General features: G+C 38.0%; 1 long non-coding RNA gene across 1 annotated transcript in view; it reads left to right on the top strand.

Annotated features, from left to right (window-relative positions):
- Nucleotides 1-6878: 6878 nt before the first annotated feature.
- LOC130684595 (uncharacterized) overlaps nucleotides 6879-17210 on the top strand; it is a 33531-nt gene continuing 23199 nt past the window's right edge. Inside the window, exon 1 of the long non-coding RNA XR_008998928.1 lies at nucleotides 6879-7195. This is a non-coding gene — a long non-coding RNA (uncharacterized LOC130684595). The remainder of the gene's footprint in view (nucleotides 7196-17210) is intronic.

Below are 17210 nucleotides of genomic sequence, written 5' to 3'. Positions count from 1 at the left end.
GGGAGGTGATTGGAGGTGTGAACCCCACTATACAAGGAGGGGAACTGGCTGGCCTCTAGCAGGGCCTTAAAAGTGGGCCAAGATGACACACACAAAGCTATACTACAGTGAAATTTAAACTTCTCCAGGGAGACCTTCCTGAGTTACAGGAAGGTGTTGCCTTTCCTGAGAGACAGAACCATATGGTTCTCCATCTTTGCAAAACTGCTGAGTGATGGTGGCAACACTTCTTACTCAGCCAAGGGAGAGGCTGGCGGCAGCCAATATTTATCCCAGGCTAAGGGCAGGGCCAGCAGCTCTTCCCTGGCTATCCCATGCCTGTTTCTATCACTTCTCCACGCTCACGGAGGTGAGCAGTGCTCTGGACTTGACTGACGGTTTTCCCTGGCCTCCTCAGCATGACTCAGAGGAACATTTTGCCTAGTGATCATTCTTAGAACAGTTTCTCAAGAGAGACTTTCTGTACTTCAACACACTCGAGTTGGAAATGTTATAGCATAGGACCACATACTTTTCTTCTTTACTCAGATTTATTCAAAGAGCAGCAAACCACGGACTATGAGCCCTAAAAGGAACTTCATCTTATTCCTTTTTGGAAACAGGCTCAGAGAAATTAAGCGACTTGCTAAAGTCATGCAGCTAGTTTAGATACAGAGTCAGAACTAGAGTCCAGATCTCTTTATTGTCTTGTTAGTGGCTGAACGCTCCTATAAACCAATTGCCCCATATTATACACACACACAAAAATTAAACTCAGTACATATGTAGAATTGCAAATACCAAGACTGTTAAAGCTGAACTTTGTTAAAAAGTATGAGAAGGACCTTTCCCTGCACAGTTTCTCAACAAGGGCAGTGAAAATGGCTTAAACTTGAACTGAGCAGTGAGTGTGTGCAGATCACTCTGAACGTCTGCTCATGTGCATGCTGTCTCCTTAAAGAGGGTACTGTGTTTGGCCCTGCCTGTGTAGCTGGTGAACAAACCCAGGTCAGCACAGTGGCAGTTTTAAATGACTGCTCCCTGATGGACTGTTTCATGTGGATGCCACTTCATTTAATCATCACATCACCCCCTTGAGAAAGGTATGCAGCTTGAAGAGCCCCTGCAAGAAAACATTATCAGAGAGGCACTTTTCCTCATAGAGGGGTGACACGGTACCTCTGTGAACAATAATGGAATGAAAGCACATTTGCATGAAGGTGGCCCACAATCTGTGAACAGGCTAGCCCAGCTCAGCACCCTGGAGAAACTGAATTTGGCAGAGTGGAGAATCCTGTTCAGAAAGGCAATAGACGGGTCTTGTTTTTTTATCCAATCAGTGACTCTGTCTTTTTTATTTATTTATTTAATTTATTTTAATTTATTTAATTTTGGTATCATTAATCTACAATTACATGATGAACATTATGTTTACTAGGGTCCCCCCTTCACCACGTCCCCCCCACCTACCCCTTCACAGTCACTGTTCATCTGGGTAGTAAGATGCTGTAAAATCACTACTTGTCCTCTCTGTGTTGCACAGCCCCCCCCGTGCCCCCCATGCACTATACATGGTAATCGTAATGCCCTCTTTCTTTTCTCCCACCCTTATCCCTCCCTTCCCACCCATCCTCCCCTGTCCCTTTCCCTTTGGTAAATATTTGTCCATTCTTGGGTTCTTTCTGTGATTCTGCTGCTGTTTTGTTCCTTCAGTTTTCTTTTGTTCTTATACTCCACATGTGAGTGAAATCACTTGGTACTTGTCTTTCTCCGCCTGGCTTATTTCACTGAGCATAATACCCTCTAGCTCCATCCATGTTGTTGGGAATGGTAGGATCTGCTTTTTTTCTTATGGCTGAGTAATATTCCATTGTGTATATGTACCACATCTTCTTTATCCATTCATCTACTGATGGACACTTAGGTTGCTTCCATATCTTGGCTATTGTAAATAGTGTTGCGATAAACATAGGGGTGCATCTGTCTTTTTCAAACTGGGCTGCTGCATTCTTAGGGTAAATTCCTAGAAGTGGGTCAAATGGTATTTCTATTTTGAGCATTCTGAGGAACCTCCATACTGCTTTCCACAATGGTTGCACACTGTAGGAGGGTTCCCCTTTCTCCACAACCTTGCCAACGTTTCTTGCTGTTTGTCTTTTCGATGATGGCGATCCTTACTGGTGTGAGGTGATACCTCATTGTGGTTTTCATTGGCATTTCTCTGATGATTAGCGATGTGGCGCATCTTTTCATGTGCCTGTTGGCCATCTGGACTTCTTCTTCAGAGAACTGCCTATTCAGCTCCTCTGCCCATTTTTAAAATTGGATTATTTGCTTTTTGTTCATTGAGGCATGTGAGCTCTTTATATATTTTGGATGTCAATCCTTTATCGGATCTGCCATTTATGAATATGTTCTCCCAAACTGTAGGATATCTTTATGTCTATTGATGGTGTCCTTTGCTGTACAGAAGCTTTTTAGCTTGATATAGTCCCACTTGTTCATTTTTGCTTTTGTTGCCCTTGCCTGGGGAGATATGTTCGTGAAGAAGTCACTCATGTTTATGTCCATGAGATTTTTGCCTATGTTTTTTTCTAAGAGTTTTATGGTTTCATGACTTACATTCAGGTCTTTGATCCATTTGGAGTTTACTTTTGTTTATGGGGTTAGACAGTGATCCAGTTTCATTCTTTTACATGTAGCTGTCCAGTTTTGCCAGCACCATCTGTTGAAGAGACTGTCATTTCCCCATTGCATGTCCATGGCTCCTTTATCATATATTAATTGGCCATATATGTTTGGGTTAATTTCTGGAGTCTCTACTCTGTTCCACTGGTCTGTGGGTCTGTTCTTGTGCCAGTACCAAATTGGCTTGATTAATGTGGCTTTGTAGTAGAGCTTGAAGTTAGGGAGCGAGACCCCCCCCCCACGTTATTCTTCCTTCTCGGGATTGCTTTGGCTATTCGGGGGCTTTGGCAGTCCCATATGAATTTTTGAACTATTTGTTCCAGTTCATTGAAGAATGCTGTTGGTAATTTGATAGGGATTGCATCGAATCTGTATATTGCTTTGGGCAGGATGGCCATTTTGACAATATTAATTCTTCCTAGCCAGGAGCATGGGATGAGTTTCCATTTGTTAGTGACCTCTTTAATTTCTCTTAAGAGTGTCTTGTAGTTTTCAGGGTATAGGTCTTTCACTTCCTTGGTTAGGTTTATTCCTAGGTATTTTATTCTTTTTGATGCTATTGTGAATGGAATTGTTTTCCTGATTTCTCTTTCTATTCGTTCATTGTTAGTGTATAGGAAAGCTACAGATTTCTGTGTGTTAATTTTGTATCCTGCAACTTTGCTGTATTCCGATATTAGTTCTAGTAGTTTTGCAGTGGAGTCTTTAGGGTTTCTTATGTACAATATTATGTCATCTGCAAATAGTGACAGTTTGACTTCTTCTTTACCAATCTGGATTCCTTGTATTTCTTTGTTTAGTCTGATTGCGGTGGCTAGGACCTCCAGTACTATGTTGAATAACAGTGGGGAGAGTGGGCATCCCTGTCTTGTTCCCGATCTCAGAGGAAAAGCTTTCAGTCTCTTGCAGTTCAGTATGATGTTAACTGTGGGTTTATCTTATATGGCCTTTATTATGTTGAGGTACTTGCCCTCTATTCCCATTTTGCTGAGAGTTTTTATCATAAAGGGATGTTGAATTTCATCGAATGCTTTTTCAGCGTCTATGGAGATGATCATGTGGTTTTTGTCCTTCTTTTTGTTGATGTGGTGGATGATGTTGATGGATTTTCGAATGTTGTACCATCCTTGCATCCCTGGGGTGAATCCCACTTGGTCATGGTGTATGATCCTCTTGATGTATTTTTGAATTCAGTTTGCTAATATTTTGTTGAGTATTTTTGCATCTACGTTCATCAGGGATATTGGACTGTAGTTTTCTTTTTTGGTGGGGTCTTTGCCTGGTTTTGGTATTAGGGTGATGTTGGCTTCATAGAATGAGTTTGGGAGTATTCCCTCCTCTTCTATTTTCTGGAAACCTTTAAGGAGAATAGGTGTTATGTCTTTTCTGTATGTCTGATAAAATTCCCAGGAAAATCCATCTCGCCCGGGGGTATTGTTCTTGGGTAGTTTTTGATTACCGATTCAATATCGTTGCTGGTAATTGGTCTGTTTAGATTTTCTGTTTCTTTCTGTGTCAGTCTTGGAAGGTTGTGTTTTTCTAGGAAGTTGTCCATTTCTCCTAGGTTTTCCAGCTTGTTAGCATATAGGTTTTCATAGTATTCTCTAATAATTCTTTGTATTTCTGTGGGGTCCGTCGTGATTTTTCCTTTCTCGTTTCTGATTCTGTTGATGTGTGTTGACTCTCTTTTTCTCTTAATAAGTCTGGCTAGAGGCTTATCTATTTTGTTTATTTTCTCGAAGAAGCAGCTCTTGGTTTCATTGATTTTTTCTATTGTTTTATTCTTCTCAATTTTATTTATTTCTTCTCTGATCTTTATTATGTCCCGCTGTCTGCTGACCTTAGGCCTCATTTGTTCTTCTTTTTCCAATTTCAATAATTGTGACATTACACTATTCATTTGGGATTGTTCTTCCTTCTTTAAATATGCCTGGATTGCTATATACTTTCCTCTTAAGACTGCTTTTGCGGCGTCCCACAGAAGTTGGGGCTTTGTATTGTTGTTGTCATTTGTTTCCATATATTGCTGGATCTCCATTTTAATTTGGTCATTGATCCATTGATTATTTAGGAGCATGTTGTTAAGCCTCCATGTGTTTGTGAGCCTCTTTGCTTTCTTTGTTCAGTTTATTTCTAGTTTTATACCTGTGTTGTCTGAAAAGTTGGTTGGTAGGATTTCAAACTTTTGGAATTTACTGAGGTTCTTTTTGTGGCCTAGTGTGCGGTCTATTCTGGAGAATGTTCCATGTGCACATGAGAAGAATGTGTATCCTGTTGCTTTTGGGTGTAGAGCTCTATAGATGTCTATTAGGTCCATCTGTTCTAGTGTGTTGTTCAGTTCCTCTGTGTCCTTACTTATTTTCTGTCTGGTGGATCTGTCCTTTGGAGTGAGTGGTGTGTTAAAGTCTCCCAGAATGAATGCATTGCACTCTATTTCCTCCTTTAGTTCTGTTAGTATTTGTTTCACATATATTGGTGCTCCTGTATTGGTTGCATATATATTTATAATGGTTATATCCTCTTGTTGGACTGAGCCCTTTATCATTAAGTAATGTCCTTCTTTATCTCTTGTTACTTTCTTTATTTTGAAGTCTATTTTGTCTGATACTAGTATTGCAACGCCTGCTTTTTTCTCTCTGTTGTTTGCATGAAATATCTTTCTCCATCCCTTGACTTTTAATCTGTGCATGTCTTTGGGTTTGAGGTGAGTCTCTTGTAAGCAGCATATAGATGGGTCTTGCTTTTTTATCCATTCTATTACTCTGTGTCTTTTGATTGGTGCATTCAGGCCATTTACATTTAGGGTGATTATTGAAAGATATGTACTTATCGCCCCTGCAGGCTTTAGATTTGTGGTTACCCAATGTTGAAGAGTAATTCCCTACCTATCTGACAGTCTAATTTAACTCACTGTGTGTGCTATTACAAACATAACCTAGAGGGTTTTTTTCCTCCTTTTTCTTTCTCCTCCATTCTTTGTATGTTATGAATCATATTCTGTACTCTATGTCTATCCCTTGGGTGACATCTATTTAGCCTTAGGAATACTTCCATCTATAGGAGTCCTTCCAAAATGCACCGTAGAAGTGGTTTGTATTAGGAAAATTCTTTCAACTTTTTCTTATCTGAAAATTGTTTAATCCCTCCTTCAGATTTAAATGATAACCTTGCTGGGTAGAATATTCTTGGTTCGAGGCCCTTCTCAGCTTCATTGCATTAAAGATATCATGCCAGTCCCTTCTGGCCTTTAAGGTTTCTGTTGAGAAGTCTGATGATAGCCTGATGGCTTTTCCTTTGTATGAGATCTTTTTTCTCTAGCTGATTTTAACAGTCTGTCTTTATCCTTGATTTTTGCCATTTTAATTATTACATGTCTTGATGTTGTCTTCCTTGGGTCCCTTGTGTTGGGAGATCTGTGCACCTCCATGGCTTGAGACACTGTCTCCTTTCCCAGACTGGGGAAGTTTTCAGCAATTGCCTCCTCAATGACACTATCTATAATGCGAATATTGTTCTGTTTGGACTGGTCACACAGTTCTCTCAATATTCTTTCATTCTTAGAGATTCTTTCTTTCTCTCTGTGCCTCAGCTTCTTTGTATTCCTCTTCTCTACTTTCTATTCCATTTACTGTCTCTTCTGCGTCTAATCTGCATTTAAATCCCTCCATTGTATGTTTCATTTCAAATACGGAATTTCTTAATGATTGACTCTCCGACTTAAATTCGTTTCTGAGTTCTTGAATATTTTTCTGTACCTCCATGAGCTTGTTTATGATTTTTCTTTTGAACTCTCTTTCAGGTAGATTGGTGAGTTCAGGTTCATTTGGTCCTTTTTTTGGGTTTTCTGAGATTTTGGTCTGAACCATGTCCTTGTGACATTTCATATTTCTGTGTGGTGCCCACTAATGCCCAGAAGCTCCAAGCTCGGGTGTTGCTCAGGCCATAGAGTGAGGTTGGGGGACGCAGGGGAGCAGAGCTGGTGCCTGGGGGGAGGAAAGATCTGTTTTCTGATTCCCGTCTGCGGCGCCTGTCTCCAGTTTCAGGGCCAGTGGGCCAAGCACACAGGTGTTATCCTCTGTGCTTTTTGGCTCTAGGTGTTGTAGGTGGGGCCTTCCTCTGGCTGGCCTGATGGCAGCGCAGTGACAGCCGGTTTGTGAACCGTTTGTGAACTGGTGCTGGCAGGGCAGGAGGAAGGCTCCATAGGCTGCATGTCACAGTGGGGGCCTCGGGGCTGAGCAGCCAGCCAGGGGGATGGAGCGCCTGAAGCGCCTCAAAGTTCCCAATCTGCCTGGCAGAGCTCGCTCAGCCAGCCTTGTCCAGCTCTCCCCTCCCCCGCGCACCAAGCTCCGTGTAAGCCCCGCCCCTTCAGCAGTCCTCTCGCTGCTGCTCGGAAGCCTCTCAGACCGCCTGCCTTTCCTCCATCACAGAGCGGCTGGACGAGGATCCCGTCCTCCACAAACGGCCGGAATGTCAGTCTCTCAAGCACTCCGCCTGTCTGAGCTCCCCATCCTCCAGAGCACCACACAAGGTAGGTTTCTGCTCGCAAAGCAGGTCTCCGGGGCCGGGAGTTCCGCAGTCCCAGGCCTCCACCCCCTCACCCGTACGGTATCTCTTCCTCACGCAGCTGAGCTGGGGTGGGGGAAGGGCTCGGGTCCCGCAGGACCAAGGCTTTTGTATATTACCCTGTTTCGTGAGGTCTGTAGGCAGTCTGGTTCAGCCTTGTTTCTTTTTGCTGTTTTAGGGTTAGTTGTATTAATTAACGATATTTTTGTACTATTTGTGGTTTTGGGAGGACTTCTCTGTCTCACCTCTCATGCTGCCAACTTGAATTCGCCGATTACGTATAATTTTAGCAATACCTCATATCACTTTGAGCTTTCTTAGGACCACTTGGAGAAATCCAGCATAAATCAAAATATTTAGCTACAAGGGAACATGAAAGAGAATTATTTATCCTTTTATTGTTTTTCATAACCATGGTTAGAGAGAGAGGGTAGTAGAGACTAGTAAGAAAGGTAAACAAGAAATTTTATGTGACTTGAGGTGATATGACTTACCAATTCAGTTATAGCAACCAACGCTATACTTGTATGTATATGTGAGAATTTTTTAAATATTCAATTCTAGTCATTGGCAATATTTGTTATATAATGTGGCTATTGGCCAAAGAGAACTGATTTAATTTTGAGTTTGTTCTTTAGTTTGACTCAGGAAAATAAGTTAAAAATAGCATTGTTGTTACTACTGGTAATGATTTGTGATCATTTTATCAAAGCTAAGAATTTAAAACATGCTTGTTTGTACATTACATTATTGACATTTCAGAAGCAGTCTGTTTTATTGTAAATAACTCTGCAACTATGATTTATTTTTCTGTTCATCAGTGTGTTTTAAAAATTCTCCGAATGTACAGAGAGTGAAAGTTGGGTTAATAATGAAGCAATTGATTTAACTGCAAAATAAATGCCTAAGGTATTGCTTTGAAAATTCGTGACCAGGGGAAAAATGAACTGCAAAGGAAGAAATGCAGGGGAGGACTTGTTTACTATGGGGATAGGATTTGTAGATGACTGTATAAGGAATTAATTTGCTTGGATGTTTCTTTTCTGCAGTTTCACTCTTAGTCCATAAATGGTCAAATGTTGTATGCTTGACAAAAAAAAAAAAAGATCAAATGGTTATTCCAGTTTTTATAAGAGTCTTCATGATAAATCATATACAAAATTATACAGATGACTTGATCTATACCCAAAATGATCCAACCAATATAAATTCTATGTGTGTGTGTGTGTGTGTTATGTTTTTTTAAATTTGTTCAATGTGCAGACTTAAGTTTCCTATAGTGATGGGCTAGTTTTTCATCCTAGGTCCCTCCCCTCCACTGCATTGCATGCATATTACATACTCACACCATGAGAAAAATTGCTGGAGAAATTATTTTATGAAAATATAATTAAAATCATCAAAAAGTTGATGAGATAACAAAAAGTTACCTGGTTAAACCGGAAGGAACACTGAAAACCCACAAAGATGTACTTAACCAAAGCTGTTTTTGCCTGGAGGGAACTTGCCAACTTGAATTTTGGTGTAGACATTACCAAAGGGTAGAAGTAACAGAAATCAAATTCTAGAACCCAGATACGGAGTCTAATAGAAGACTCACCCTACATGAAACTAGTCCCAATTAGCTATATAAACAGAATAAGAGTGACTTTGAAGTAAGCCAAGCTTCACCTAACTCTTAAGTCCTAAGGCTCACCTTGTAACTGAGCAGAGCATGTGGGATATTTTCTGAAAACTAGTGGCCTCAGACCTGCCTTTGCATATATTTTCAGGCCAGTTTCATATTGCCTGATTAGTTCTGAAATCCTCAAGGTGAAAACAAAGTTATTGCTAGCTGTGAATTAAGTTACTTAAGACTGATAAGTATTTATTGTTGCAGACACAACTGCAAACTTATGGAGAAAGAGAACTTCATTCTAGGCTTCAAATTATGACAAGTATGTTTTCAAGAACATTGAGCAGTGCTAGTCAAAGATAGAGCACACCCTGAATATATAAGTCACCATGAGTGAACACCTAGAAATAAAAATATACAGATCTGCAAAATTTAAATATAAAATTAGTAGACACTATAAAACACTTATGTTCTTATGCTTCCATAAATGAAAGGAAGGCTTGAAAGTACCTTCAGCAAAAAGGAAACCATAAAGAGTGACCTAACTGATGTCAAACAACCAATGAGAAATTCTGTAAATTAAAATGGCATTGACCAAAATGAAGACTCAAAGAGTAGATATAGAAGTAAATTAGACAAAAATCTAAGAAAGGATTAGTAAACTGGAAGATAGCTGAGGAGAAATTACTAGGAATGCCAACACATAGGGACAAAAAGATGGAGAATATGGAGAAGAGATTAAGAGGCATGGAAGAAAGAATGGGAAGTTCTAACATGTATTTGGAGTTCCAAAAGGTGCTGAAAGAGAGAATAAGGCGTTCAGATTTTATTTTTGCATTTACATTTATGGTATGTTTATTTACAATTTCTCTGCCATTGTGAAGACATTTGAACCGTGTAATTTGTGCACATATGCTTTAAGAACATTACAATCTGATTTCTTTTTAAAATTTACAGTATAACACATCACTACTATATGACAGTATTACACATTTAAACAAAGGCTACAACTGGTTTTTGAATATTATGTATATGAGCAAATGAACATTTAATAAAATAACTACAAACTTTAATATTTAAGACATTTAATTATGTTTATTGTCTTACTAAAATGAAGACACTCAAAAGAAGCACCAAAACTGTTTTACATGACTCCTTTTCCAAATTAACACATTCTTTTTATTAAAAAGAGAAAACAAATACAAGCTTATTTACTTGAATATATAAGTGGCCTTTCCAGTTTATTGATCCGCTACATTAACAAGCATCACAATTGTTTTTTTCCATTTTATTAGAGTAGTAATATGTAAAAAACAACGACAAAAAGAAATAATTGTGAATGTCTAAGCAGCTAACCCATTGTCTTTGCTTTAAAAAAAGACTGGTATTGTCACTCACAATTGTATAACTAGGAGGCACAATGGAATCATAAAGTAGCTGGTCTTTTAAAAAATGACCATTCATGGGAGTACTCTATTTACTATACAGAAGTGGGTCATCTGAAATAGTAAAAGCCAAAGATGCCAAATCACAGAGGTGAAAGGAAAAGAGATGTCAATCAGTTCAGTCTTCAGAAAGTAGGTGTTTCCAAAATGCCTGAAATACTTTCATGCGTACTTTGTAAAATTTAAAGTTTCCAGGGATGAGTAACATAGGGTGACCAAGTCATTCCATCATTTGTTCGTCCCAATCCCTTTATCTTTGATAACAGTTTATAAAAAAATCTTTGAGGTAAATAAACGTAATATGTTAATGATGTATTTTGACACATATGCATACCCATAAAGCCATCATTACAATGAAGATGTTAGATATTGCTATCACCCCAAGGAGCATCCTCACACCCCTTTGTAATCCATCTCTTCCTCCACCTCCATTTCCAGGCAACCACTAATCTGATTTCTGTCTCTATTGATTAACTTACATTTTCTAGAATTATTTAGAAATGCAATCATATAGTATTTTATACTTTTTTTCATTTGACTTATTACATTCTACATAATAGTTTTGAGATTTATCCACATTGTTATGTGTATAAGTATTTTTTTTCTGATATTACTGAGTTATATTCTATTGTATGAGCATGCCATATTTTGTTCATTCATTACCTATTCTGGGCATTTGGATTGATTTGTTTTGGGTGTTCTAAATAAAGCTGCTCAAATATTCACACAAGTTTATATAGATATACACTTCTATTTATTTTAGATACATATCAAGAAGTGAAATGCCTGTATCATCTGGTAGGTTTATTTTTAATTTGAAAGAAACTCTCAAGCTGTTTTCCAAAGTGTTTTCTGATGTTTCCAAAAAGTAAGATTTTACATTCACACCAGCTGTGAGAGTTCTAGTTGCTCTGTAGTCTTACCAACACTTTATATGGCTAGTCTTTTTAATTTTAGCCATTTTGATGAATGGGTAGTGGTATTTGTTTGACATTTTAATTTTGATTTCCCTAATGACTATTGATGATCTTTTCATGTACATACTGACTATTCATACACCTTCACTGGTGAAGGGGCTATTCAAATTATTTGTCATTTTCTTATTGGGTTATTTTTCTTATTATGCAATTTTAAGAGGTCTTCATATATTCTAGATTCATTTACTTTTTCTGATGATGGAACACATAGCAGTGTGTTCTGAATATTTTCAGAGGAAATATTCAAGAAGATGTTTGCTTGGAAATGACTCAAACACACTAATCCACAAATTCAAGAAGCGAGATGTAGAGTAAATAGAATAAACAGAAACCCTTACTCGGTAACATTATGAAGAAACTGTAGAGTAATGGATAGAGACTTCTTAAATTCATGCAGAGAACAAAGACAGTTGACTTCAAACTAAGAGCAATTTCTTAACAGTAATAATAGAAGGCAGAGGGCAGGGAAATGAGAAAAACTTGCATAATTACCACTCTATATTCTTTACTCCTTTTATCTGAGACACTTCCTACTATTTGACATGCATGCTTTATGTATCTTTTACATGAGGGGATAAATACTTGTTTTGTTTGCCTGAAAATGCATTTTGTCATCAATCTTGAAATGTGTTTTTCTGAGTTTAGAATTCTAGGTTAACCATTTCCTTTCAGCCACTTTTAGATATTCTTACATTGTCTTGTAAATTCTGTTGCTACTGTTAAGAAGTTTTCTCACAGGTTAACTATTGCCTCTTTGAAAGGTATCTCTTCTTTTCTCCGGCTTTTTAACATCTTAGGATTGTTCTCAGGCTTCTGTAGTTTTACCGTAAAGTGGATTTCCTTTCGTCTGTCTTCCCCTGGATTTCTCGGACTTGAATCTGTAGGTTGGGTCTTTCATTCGTTTTGGAAAGTTCTCAGCAGTTTCTTCAAATATTGCTTTTGCCCCCATACTCTTTGCTTACCTTCTACAGCTGTGATTAAATATATATTAGACATCCTCACTCAGTTCTCCCTGTTTTTTGAACTTGCTTTCCTATCTTTTCAATTTTATGTCCTTCTGAGCTTCATTCTTTCTCATTCTCATAAGGAATTCTCCTTTTCAGCAATTCTCTCACAAGCTCTGTCTAATCTGCTGTCAAGCACCATCACTGAATTTCCCTTTATGGTTATTATGTTCAAAATTTCTAGACATTCTATTTCGTTCTTTTTCAAATATATTAGGTTACTTTCTATATTTTCCCATGATTGACCTACTTTCAAGTTTGTCTTTATTATTTCAACATTTAAAGTACAGTTGATTTATAATCTCATTTAATATCAATACCAGAAGTCTTTGTGGATTTGTTTCTGTTGTCTTTTGATGTTTGCTTTATGTGCAAAGTTTCTGTGTATCCTCAACTTTAATTTACTCTTTGTTATTGAAGGTATTTATTAATAATGAATATCTGAGGCTTAGTATGGAGAATCAACTCCAGATGATCCATTTTTCAATTCCACCAGGTCCTTGAGGACAGTTCTACTCTGGGATCATTTTTCTCTGAAATGGAACCTCTTATTCTGTATTTTTATTACAGTTCTAACAAATTTCCTCTTTGCTGCCTGAATGGTCTTACTTAAATTCGTTGATTCTATGTAATTCTGTTTTGGAATCTTAAATGAAAAGTACAAAGTCTGTTTTTAATATATGAAACTTCATTTAAGAAAAATTTTTTTTTCTAATTATATCTGACAGATTTGTCTACTCTTACTACTCAAAACTCCATAACAAAGTACATATGGTTAAGACATAAATCCACATATTTTCTTTAGTGGAATTATAATTAAATCATTAGTTTTTCTTGATTTTTAGTGTATCAATCTTTAATCGGTGGGTGGCAGTGGAACTGTTTATCCACTGATAGTACAAATTTGGCCCTTGAACGACACAGGTTTGAACTGTGTGGTTCCATTTAATATGCAGATTTTTTTCAATCAAGGTATCACAAAAATTTGGGGGTTTTGTAACAGTTCGAAAATGTTTCTTTAATGTATTTTTTTTTTTGTAGATAATTATTTTTTATTGAAGGGTAGTTGACACACAGTATTACATTACATTAGTTTCAGGTGTACAACATAGTGAATCAACATTTATATACATGACAATTCTAGGTACCAGCTATCACCATACCAAGCTGTTACAATATCTTGACTATATTCATTACATCCCGGTTACTTATTATTTTACCATTGCAAGTGTGTACTTTTTTTTTGTTTGTTTGTTTGTGAGGGCATCTCTCATATTTATTGATCAAATGGTTGTTAAGAACAATAAAATTCTGTATAGGGGAGTCAATGCTCAATGCACAATCATTAATCCACCCCAAGCCTAATTTTCGTCGGTCTCCAATCTTCTGAGGCATAACAAACAAGTTCTTACATGGAGAACAAATACTTACATAGTGAATAAGTTCTTACATGGTGAACAGTACAAGGGCAGCCATCTCAGAAACCTATGGTTTTGCTCATGCATTATGAACTATAAACAGTCAGTTCAAATATGAATACTCATTTGATTTTTATACTTGATTTATATGTGGATACCACATTTCTCTCTTTATTATTATTATTTTTAATAAAATGCTGAAGTGGTAGGTAGATACAAGATAAAGGTAGAAAACATAGTTTAGTGTTGTAAGAGAGCGAATGTAGATGATCAGGTGTGTGCCTGTAGACTATGTGTTAATCCAAGCTAGACAAGGGCAATAAAACATCCACGTATGCAGAAGATTTCTCTCAGAACAGGGGGGGTGAGTTCTAAGCCTCACCTCTGTTGATCCCCAATTTCTCACCTGATGACCCCCTTGCAACTGTGCCTGTCTTAGGTTGTTCTTCCCTTGAGGAATCTTACCCATCTCTGGCTAACCAGTCATCTTCCGGGGCCATACAGGGAAATGTAAAGTTGGTAAGTGAGAGAGAAGCCTTATTGTTTGAAAAGGTTAGCTTTTTATTTCTTTGCATATTTATGCCCTGTAGCTTCTATGCCCAGCATTTGTCTTGAGGTATCTTTACCACTTGGAAGAATTATGATACTCGGTAAATTTGATATGAGGCATGAATTCTATTTAAGGGTTGTAATTAGGAAGGAAGAAGAAAAGCTATAGAAGTAGTAGGCGGCAGAAAACATGGGAAGATTGATTATTTCTTTGACATATCTTCTTGTAGAGTAACTTCAGCATGTATAGGTTTTAAGCTACTACTTAAATTGCGCAAACACATTAACATAATAGGAGTATAGTTACATAACCAAAGCATACCTGTAATTACCAGCCATCTCCAGTGAAACCGAGAAAACCAGTTAGGCACCTTAGGTATTTGTGAAAACTTTCTATGATATGGTAGATATTGTCCAACTGAACTTGAACAGTCTGAGAGAAATCAGACAAGTTAAAACAACCCATTCCTGGGGAATGTTCACATCCCTTATGTTCTTTTAACAGTAAATAGTCTGTAGTTGTAAGATTTTGGAGCTCTACAATTTGCACTTCTCCTAATTCTTGATCGAGTTCCAACAGTATAGATCCAGTCAAATTTGTTGTTTTACTGTATGCACAGGCCAGATTAGATATCTCCTTCTTCATACCCATGGCAAGTCCAGGAACTGGTGGGATGAGTGCATCTACAGCTGTAGCAGTGCGTGGATCTTTGTTGGGGTTTTTTGATGATCATCTTCTGGCATGAGTCTTCCAGAGAGTGCTGATTTTGGAAGTTCTTTTTCATATTGTATCTTAGTTCATTTTCGCGGTAGCCCAATTAGGCTTTGATCCTCTGTATAAACACAAACAGACCCTTTGCCTACACTTTTATATGCCCTTTATACCCTTGTGTAGAACTCATTGGAGGTTACCACACAGGAACTGCCCTTTCTTTTTTTGGTATCACTAATCTACACTTACATGACGAATATTATGTTTACTAGGCTCTCCCCTATACCAGGTCCCCCCTATAAACCCCTTTACAATCACTGTCCATCAGCATAGCAAAATATTGTAGAATCACTACTTGCCTTCTCTGTGTTGCACAGCCCTCCCTTTTCTCCTACCCCCCCATACATGCTAATCTTAATACCCCCTACTTCTCCCCCCTCCCTTATCCCTCCCTACCCACCCATCCTCCCCAGTCCCTTTCCCTTTGGTACCTGTTAGTCCATTCTTGATTTCTGTGATTCTGCTGCTGTTTTGTTCCTTCAGTTTTTCCTTTGTTCTTATATTCCACAGATAAGTGAAGTCATTTGGTATTTCTCTTTCTCCACTTGGCTTGTTTCACTGAACATAATACCCTCCAGCTCCATTCATGTTGTGCAAATGGTTGGATTTCCCTTTTGTTATGGCTGAGTAGTATTCCATTGTGTATATGTACCACATCTTCTTTATCCATTCATCTATCGATGGACATTTAGGTTGCTTCCAATTCTTGGCTATTGTAAATAGTGCTGCGATAAACATAGGGGAGCACTGATCTTTCTCATACTTGATTGCTGCATTCTTAGGGTAAATTCCTAGGAGTGCAATTCCTGGGTCAAATGGTAGGTCTGTTTTGAGCATTTTGTTGTACCTCCATACTGCTTTCCACAATGGTTGAACTAACTTACATTCCCACCAGCAGTGTAGGAGGCTTCCCCTTTCTCCACAGCCTTGCCGGCGTTTGTTGTTGTTTGTCTTTTGGATGGCAGCCATCCTTACTGGTGTGAGGTGATACCTCATTGTAGTTTTAATTTACATTTCTCTGATAATTAGTGATGTGGAGCATCTTTTTGTGTGTCTGATGGCCATCTGTATTTCTTTTTTGGAGAACTGTCTGTTCAGTTCCTCTGCCCATTTTTTAATTGGGTTATTTGTTTTTTGTTTGTTGAGGCATGTGAGCTCTTTATATATTCTGGACGTCAAGCCTTTATCGGATGTGTCATTCTCAAATATATTCTCCCATACTGTAGGATTCCTTTTTGTTCTATTGATGGTGTCTTTTGCTGTAAAGAAGCTTTTTAGCTTAATATAGTCCCACTTATTCATTTTTGCTGTTGTTTTCCTTGCCCGGGGAGATATGTTCAAGAAGAGGTCTCTCATGTTTATGTCTAAGAGGTTTTTGCCTATGTTTTCTTCCAAGAGTTTAATGGTTTCATGACTTACATTCAGGTCTATGATCCATTTTGAGGTTACTTTTGTGTATGGGGTTAGACAATGGTCCAGTTTCATTCTCCTACATGTGGCTGTCCAGTTTTGCCAGCACCATCTGTTGAAGAGACTGTCATTTCGCCATTGTATGTCCATGGCTCCTTTATCAAATATTAATTGACCATATATGTCTGGGTTAATGTCTGGATTCTGTAGTCTGTTCCATTGGTCTGTGGCTCTGCTCTTGTGCCAGTACCAAATTGTCTTGATTACTATGGCTTTATAGTAGAGCTTGAAGTTGGGGAGTGAGATCTCCCCTACTTTATTCTTCTTTCTCAGGATTGCTTTGGCTATTCGGGGTCTTTGGTGTTTCCATATGAATTTTTGAATTATTTGTTCCAGTTCATTGAAGAATGTTGCTGGTAGTTTCATAGGGATTGCATCAAATCTGTATATTGCTTTGGGCAGGATGGCCATTTTGACGATATTAATTATTCCTAGCCACGAGCACGGGATGAGTTTCCATCTGTTAGTGTCCCCTTTAATTTCTCTTAAGAGTGCCTTGTAGTTTTCAGAGTATAAGTCTTTCACTTCTTTGGTTAGGTTTCTTCCTAGGTATTTTATTTTTTTTGATGCAATTTTGAATGGAGTTCTTTTCCTGATTTCTCTTTCTGTTGGTTCATTGTTACTGTATAGGAAAGCCAGAGATTTTTGTGTGTTGATTTTATATCCTGCAACTTTGCTGTATTCCGATATCAGTTCTAGTAGTTTTGGGGTGGAGTCTTTACGGTTTTTT

Source organism: Manis pentadactyla, chromosome 8, assembly GCF_030020395.1.
Source record: "Manis pentadactyla isolate mManPen7 chromosome 8, mManPen7.hap1, whole genome shotgun sequence".
Classification (NCBI taxonomy): domain Eukaryota; kingdom Metazoa; phylum Chordata; class Mammalia; order Pholidota; family Manidae; genus Manis; species Manis pentadactyla.
The sequence above is the reverse complement of the archived record's forward strand: the minus strand, read 5'-3'. Positions and strand labels throughout refer to the sequence as shown.